The sequence below is a fragment of the Spermophilus citellus genome, assembly GCF_964194105.1.
Source record: "Spermophilus citellus genome assembly, chromosome: 4".
Classification (NCBI taxonomy): domain Eukaryota; kingdom Metazoa; phylum Chordata; class Mammalia; order Rodentia; family Sciuridae; genus Spermophilus; species Spermophilus citellus.
This window is the reverse complement of record NC_138185.1, coordinates 133,825,783-133,834,125: the sequence shown is the minus strand read 5'-3', so window position 1 is coordinate 133,834,125 and position 8,343 is coordinate 133,825,783.

Here is an 8,343-nt window from a genome sequence, read left to right as displayed (position 1 = left end):
GCAAGGTGAAAATGCAGGGCCCCTTGTTCACATATTATGAAGCATATCAAGATGGAGTTGCAGAATGTTAAGCCAAGTAGGGCCCAAGTGACTGTACAGGTCATATTCTCATTAAGCTGGTTCTGCCTGGGAAATATGGGGCTTGTCTAGTGGCTGGCTACAGCTCAAGGACTCCTTGATGGTTTTGCTGAAACTTCCTTGGACTATACAGTCATCTAGGAAACTTCCACTCAACCTTCCTTTCTTCCCTCCTTTGGAGTTAAGCTTGTATTGTAGTCTGATGACTATCCCAACCTTCTTGATCTCTTTCATTTTTTATCCTAAGAGTTTAACCACAAAATCCTTGCATGTTTAGTTCTGTCTTGCTGTCTGGTTCTCAGAGAAGCAGATTAACATGGCCCCTTAATTCTGTTATTCTATCACATGCATATGTAACAAATGCAACAACATGCCTTTGAGTTTCTTCTTCCCAGTGAGAAAAAACAATTCCAGGTGCCTGTCTCCTGGGTCTTGCCTAGATCCTGCTTCTTCATAAAATGATTTAATCAGTATGGCAGGTCCTCAAAAGACTAGGCATGGAACTACCATATGGCCCAGCTATACCACTCCTCAGTATTTATCCTGAAGAATTAAAGTTAGCACCCTATAATGATACACGCATACTCATGTTTATAGCAGCACAATTCACAATAGCAAATTATAGAATCATCCTAGGTATCCATCAACAGATGAATAGGTAAAAAATGTTTTACTTAGCTATAAAGGAAAGTGAAATTATATTATTTGCAGGAACGTGGGTGGATCTAGAGACCATCATGTTAAGTGAAATAAGTCAAATTCAGAAAATCAAGGGTTGTATGTTTTCTCTCATATGCAGAAGCTAGAAGTGAAAAAGGAAAAGAAAGGTGGGTTGTGGAAGTGATGAAAACCAAAGGGAGAGGAAAGGGACCAAGAAGAGTGAGAGGGATAGAGGAGCAAAGTGCCCAGGAGTGATATTGGCCCAATTATATTGCTGATTGTGAATTGTGTGATTGAACAAACATGTAACAATGAATTCCATCAGTATGTACAACTATAATACACCATTAAAAATGTGTGTGTGTGTGTGTGTGTGTGTGTGTGTGTGTGTGTAGTCTCAAATGGGAAAAAAGATGACCTGATTTAAAATGTAATGTGCAGATCACAAGGAGATTAAACTTCTTTTATAATTACATTTTTATCATAGCTTCTCCCTTGGCAAGGCTGATTGTGTATATGGGGCATGCAATCATAGTAGAGTTTCCTGGGAGAAGAAGAAATATCTGGGAAAACAAAGTGAGAAATCACTGGGAGGAAAGGTAACAGAATTAAGAAAAAGAGAAAAGTAAAGGGTAGTTGAGAGGAAACAAAGAAGTGTAAAGTGGCGTTTGTTAGAGAAAGGACCTGGGTAGGGGGCCTTTCTGGACCTTCATGTGGGCAGTCCCAGGGCAAATCCTATTGATTGGCAAATTCTGACTAATTGTGTCCACTCACTTGTTACTTTTTTTTTTTTTTTTTTGGTTTCCAGTACTTCTTTTAGTGTTGTGCCCATTACCCAAGTAATAATAGAAATATCAAGACCCCATCCTAGTTTCTCCAATTCTTAATGTTCCACTTGAAGCCAGAGTCCCTGGGCCCTCCAGAGCAATGATTACTGCCCAGAACCTTGACCATAGGCTCATAGCCATCCTGGGTTCTCTTCCAGGCTGACTTTCCCTGTGTTAAAAACATGCATAGAAAAGAGATAGATGAACTAGCAGAAGAATTGCTGCTACCTCCTCCAGGGTACAGGAAAGCCTTACATCCCCTTACTTGCCCCCACTGCGGAATTTTTCATTGAATACTCACCCTCAAGGTGCCTGTCCAATGTGAGTTATAAATTTACTGGATTTTAAACAGTCTGGTGAGGCACCCTGTTTTAACTCCTTTTTAGCCCTTTACTCCTATTTCAGGACTGTTCTGTGAACTCAACACACTTTTATCAGGTAAAGATACAGTGTCAAGCCCTTGGGGTCAAGGATGAAGAAGACACAGTTGTGGGAGGCCAACTAGCAAGTAACCATGTTTGTCACCTCTTCTAATTGGTGTAGCATCGTTGTCACTCCATGATCTGGTTGTGTAGGTAACCTAGACGGTAGCCCTGATCTTTAAGGTCCAGCGACTGGGTCTTTGTGAATGGGTGTGCCTTCCTACAGCCCCAAGGGTGGAGCTCTGTTCACCTGTTCCTTTGTAATATTATCCCTTGCCCTGTTTGGGATAGAATGTTCCATGGAAACACCCTTTGTGTGTCCCCTTCTCTTGCTCTGCCTTTGGGTGTGGCCTTCCTAGATGCCAGTCAATCTGCTGACAGCAGACATCATGAAGCTAGATTCAGTCCCTTGAAACCTGACCCCTTCTCATTTTAATGGCTTCTCCCCAATAAAAGGGGTCAGCATGTTCACACACTCTCTCTCTTTCTTAAGGTCATAGGAGCCATCACAGCACCCCCAAAGAAAAAGATATTTCTGTCTCTTGTGTGTTTATTTCATGCAGCCCAGTTCCCCTGCAGTGACCCCTGAGTGTTTTAGTCTCTTGCAACCCGGCAAATGGCATCCCTGGGTATGCAAAATGTCTGAGTGTTTATGTCACCGGGATGTGACACACAGTTCCTGCTATTGATTGATGGCTTTAGATTTTCCTTGGAGAGTCAGGATTTGTCACATTATACATAACTATAAGTAACTATGAAATAAAGAACTAAGAGAACTGAGACTGTGAATTCTGAAGCAGGTTGGGGAAGAAAGAAGTACCTTGAAGGGACCGACACAGATAAGGAACCAAACATCAGCTACAAAGGAACCCCTCCCAGTCACTAGCTCTTGCTCTTGAAGCAAAGGAAATGCCTACTTGTGTTTATTTGCCTGAAGAAAGATGAAGGGTAGATTGGGGTTTCCTCTACTTTTTGCTTCATCTTTTATGAATATTGCTCCCACTCTTAGATTTACCTTTTTGTCCCCACTGTGATACTTGGGATTGAATCCAGGGATGCTCTACCACTCAGCTACATCCCCAATCCTTTTTATTATTTTTCTTCTGTTCCTCAGATTTGATAATTTCCATTGTCATATTTTTCAAGTTCACTGATTCTTTTGTCTGCTCAAATATGTCTTTGAATTTTTATTTTCAGTTTAGTATACTTTTGAGCTCAGAATTTCTTTTTGGATTTTTTTCTATCTTGTCCATACATTGATGATTTTCTCCGCATCTTCCTTTGGTTTTGCTGAATATTTTTAAGAGAATTGTTTTACCATTTTTGTCCAGTAGATCTTCTATCAGATTGTTTTCAGGGATGGTTTCTGTTGATCCCCCCCCCCCCTTTGAATGGTCTACTTTACCATTTCTTTATATGCTTTGTTATTTTTTGTTGAAAACTGGATTTTGTATCTAATAATGTGGTAACTCTAGAAATCAGATTATCTCCCTTCTCCAGACATTTTTTATTATTGTTTTCGTTTATTATATGTTTTCTTGACTGTTGTGACTTGAGCTTGAGGTGACACCTAAAGTCTTCTCAGTTTTTTTCTGGGATTTCCCTTTCCCTGATCATGTTCAGATACTTTCTAATTTTTCTCATACATATAGTCGCTTTTGAATGTTTTAATCTTTAATATTTGAACCCCAAAACGTAAAAAGAGAAAAATGAGTAGTATGGAGGAAGTACTGCTTTTTAAATAATGCGACAGTCACTTCAGCTGGAGGGGAAGGTGCTTGCAACAATGGAAGGAAGTACAATCATGGCCACTTGCCACTTCATCCACACCTTTTTGATCAGAAACACCAATTGGTGATCAGAACACATATCCCTATGTTTGGAAAGTATCCTTTCTGCCCACCCTATTTCTGTTCCTACAAACTGTATGCAAAGTTGCTCTTGGCCCATATGCATAGCTGCTTATGGTGGGGTTGATAGGCAAGGCATGGATAGTTGCTACTGTTCTAAGAATTGGAATTGACCAAAATTAACCCCAATTGATGGTCCAAGCCTTTCTTTGAGTTGCAGACCTTCAGTAGATTTCAGAATTCCAAAATGGTCATATGAGATAGATTCTGCCAATGGAAGTGTGCACTTGAAGAGACAGATTCCTACTCTCTGCCTTCTCATAATTCTACTCTCAGATCTACTTTTATTAAAATTATTGTTTGCCACAGAGTTCATCTGTCTATACAATATAAAGTTATCTTTCCCACATCTTAATCGCCTTGTTTGAGAATCTAGACCCAATGCTCACAAGCAGCCCTGAGGTTCATACTATTCCATTCATCTTAAGGCAGGGAGGTTAAACTTCTTTCTTTTTTCTCTAGTGGAACACTTACTGGGACATTTAATAACAGAAACTTTAACTGCTTTTTTTTCTATTCTAACAACATCTGAGTCTGGGTAATTTATAATAAACAGAAATTTTTTAAAGTGCAATTCTTAAGGCTGGGAAGTCCATTATCAAGGCACCTGGTGAGGGACTTCTTGCTGTGTCATCACATGGTAGAAGGCAAGAGGACAAGAGAAGACAAGAGGGGCTAAACTTGTCCTTTTATAATGGCATCAGTCTCACCCATGAGGCTGGAATGCTTGTGGCCTAATCACCTCTCAAAGGTCCCACCTCCTAATACTGTTACCATGGCAATGGTGTTTCAACATGAGTTTTGAAGAGAACAAATATTCAAACCAGAGCAGTAACCATAAATATAGTACTATCACCTACCACTCACAGAATACTTATTCTATGCCAGGTACAGTACCAATCACCTTTATGTATTAAATCATTTCATTTTTATAAGAATCCTATGAAGTAGGTATTTTTAAAATCACCAATGTATTGATGCATTTAATTGAGGTAAATTAGTACATCATCATTGAAAGTGGTGGTGTGCAAACACAAAAATAAACTTTGAACTTCATGGTCTCATAAACTTTGTGGTACTTATGGCACAAGAGATAGTGTTTATTCTTCTAGCATATCCTTGAGGTAGGAAGACAGATTTTATCTCTATTTTATAGATGAGAAAATTCAGATGAAGAGAATTGCCCAAAACTGAGTTTGCAACTAAATTTCTGATAAAGACTTGGTTCTGGGTCTGTATTCTCTTACACTGTATGAGATCCGTCTGGAAGGAGACTCTAAATCATCCTGAGCCACACTTCTACTCTATAGCACTCTAAAATATCTGTATTTAATGGAACACTTTGGGACTCTAGGACTGAAGATTTTTCACTCTGATACCGCCTTCCTTATATATACAGAAAATGATATATGGTAATATGATCTTGCATTTATGGAGCCCGTAGTAGATATCTTGCACCCTCACAGCCTATATTCAAATCCCTTCCCCATTCTGGATGGAGCCCCCCTCATAATAGTCCCGGTGGAAGTCAGGGGGATCAGGTAAACTCTCTCCCTGCTCCAACATCTAGGATGCTGGCCTGTGACATGCAGTTGGTCAACTGAACACATTCCCATTGAGGACTTGAATTCTCACTCCCTTGGTATAACTGTCACTCTACTCTAGAGTCATCTATGATGGCAGTGGGAGTATCCTGGGAGCAGTCAGTCTGTACCTGCTAAAAGATGGTGTTGCGCTTTCTGCTTTTTGATTCTCCAGGGCTCTCCCAATTCCGGCCCACTTTTCCTGCCACCATTACCTTATGGTTCTGGAAACCCAAGAGTCATTTACTATCCCTTTTCTACTTAAGGTAGAAAAGCTGGTTTCTTGTTTGCAACCAAGAATGTTAACTGATACAGAGTGCTTTGTATCTGTGAAACAGCTCCATGTAGGTTAGTACTTCTGGTCTAAAACACAACTTGATCTTCTATTACACAGGATATACAAAGAAACTCTAGCTTGTAGGATCATAGTGATTTTAGTTATTATTTGATAAGCAGATTGGCTCTGAGGAAAACAGCAATTTGGGAGGCACTGGAGCTGCCTTTTAAAAGACAGGCATAAAATAAAATCATTATCTTCTGTATGACTGCCCATTTTCTCCTGGTTCTGATACTACTTGATCCTGGTACAGAACAAAAGCTCATCCCCATCTTCCAAACAGCTGTCATCAGAAGCTGTCATAGTGCGTCACTGTGACAAAATAACTGAGACAATCAGGTTATAAGGAGGAAACATTAATTTTGGTTCATGGTTTCAGAGGTTTTAGTCCATGCCTTCTTGGTGCTGTTGCTTTGGGCCTGTGATGGCGTAGTACATCATGGCAGGAGCACATAGAGAAAGAGTCTTGTTTACCTCATAGCAGCCAGGAAGCAAAGGAAGTGTGTGTGGGAGGGGCCAGGGTTTCATATCCCTTTCGAGGGCACAGATCCAATGACCTAAGTTCTTTCCCCTAGGCCCCACCTTCTAATAATGCCACTGACTGTTGATCAAGCCTTTAGCATGTAGACCTTTGGGGGACATTTAAAATCCACACTACAGAGCCAGGCATGGTGGCACATTCCAGTCATCCTAATGACTTGGAAGGCTGAGGCAGGAGGATTGCAAATTTGAGGCTAGCCTCAGCAACTCAGCGAGGTCTAAAGTAACTTAGTGAGACCCTGTCTCAAAATAAAACATAAAAAGGGCTGGGGATGTGGCTCAGTGGTTAAGTGCTCCCTAGGTTTAATACAGACCCAGAACCAAGTCTTAACAACAACAACAACAAAAAATCAAACTATGACACTGTGTTTTCTTGGCTGGGTTTCTGTCCCAGCTAGGGAGAGTTTGCTGAGGCCAGGGTATAAGCCACTTCTCTAGCTACTCACTTACCCAAGGAAGCTTTGGCTGCAGTGAAGTGAGGCTTGCTGAATGTACAGCAAACAGGTACTGTTTAAAGCTACATGCTGGTAGAGTCAACCTCTTTGTAGGATCAGCCTTTCTGCCATGCTCTTTCTCCCATACCTCCCCTTTCTTGTTATACTGAGGCTTCTTTCTTTGTTCCATTCTTTATTCCTGACCCTTCCTGTTGCCAGGCCTTCCTACCCTGAATCTGCATGTCTTCCCAGAGCCCTGTTGGTTTGCTTTTCCATCTCCTGAATGTTCATGAACTAGAATCTGTTCCTCTTGCTAGGAAAATTGGAAATCCTTATGTAGTAGAATGAAATTGAGCTCCTATCTCTCACCCTGCACAAAACTTAACTCAAAGTGGATCAAGGACCTAGGCATTAGACCAGAGACCCTTCACATAACAGAAGAAAAAGTAGGCCCAACTCTCCATCACGTCAGCTTAGGAACTGAATTCCTCAACAAGACTCCTAAAGTACAAGAAGTAAAATCAAGAATCAATAAGTGGGATGGTATCAAACTAAAAAAACTTCTTCACAGAAAAGGAAACAATCAAGAACATGAAGATAGAGCCTATATAATGGGAGAAAATCTTTACCACATGCACCTCAAATAGAGCATTAATCTCCAGGATATACAAAGAACTCAAAAAACTCAGCACCAAAATCCCCAAATAACCCAATCAATAAATGGGCTGAGGAACTGAACAGATACTTCATAGAAGAAGAAATACAATTAGTCAATGAATATATGAAAAAATGTTCAACATCACTAGTAATTAGAGAAATGCAAATTAAAACCACACTGAGATTCCATCTCACTCCAGTCAGAATAGCAATCATCAAGAATACAAGTAACAACAACTGTTGGCAAGGATGTGGGGAAAAATGTTCATTCATACATTGCTGGTGGGAATGTAAATTGGTGCAATCACTCTGGAAAGCAGTATGGAGTTTCCTCAGAAAACTTGGAATGGAATCACCATTTGACCCAGTTATCCCGATCCTTGGTTTATACCCAAAGGACTTAAAATCAGCATACTACAGTGGTAGAGTGACATCAATGTTTATAGCAGCTCAATTCACAATAGCCAAGCTATGGAACCAACCTAGGCTCCCTTCTTCAACTGAATTCCTCAAAAAGACTCCTAAAGTGCAAAAGTAAAATATGTAGTAGAGATTTCATTCTACTACATATGGATATCCAATTTTACTAGCAAGAGGAACACATTCTAATTCAAGAACAGATGAATGATAAAGAAATTGTGGTACGTATACACAAAGAAATATTTCTCAACCATAAAGAAGAATGTAACTAAAGCATTTGCTGGTAAATTGATAGAACTGGAGAATACCATGCTAAGTGAAGTAAGATAGTTCCCCAAAACCAAAGGCCAAATATTCTCTCTGACATGTGGATGCTAACCTCCAACAAGGGAGGGTGGGGAGGGGAATAACAGAAGTCTGTTGGATTAGACAAAGGGGAATGGAGGGAAGAAAGGGGGAAAAGGAAAGACAGTAG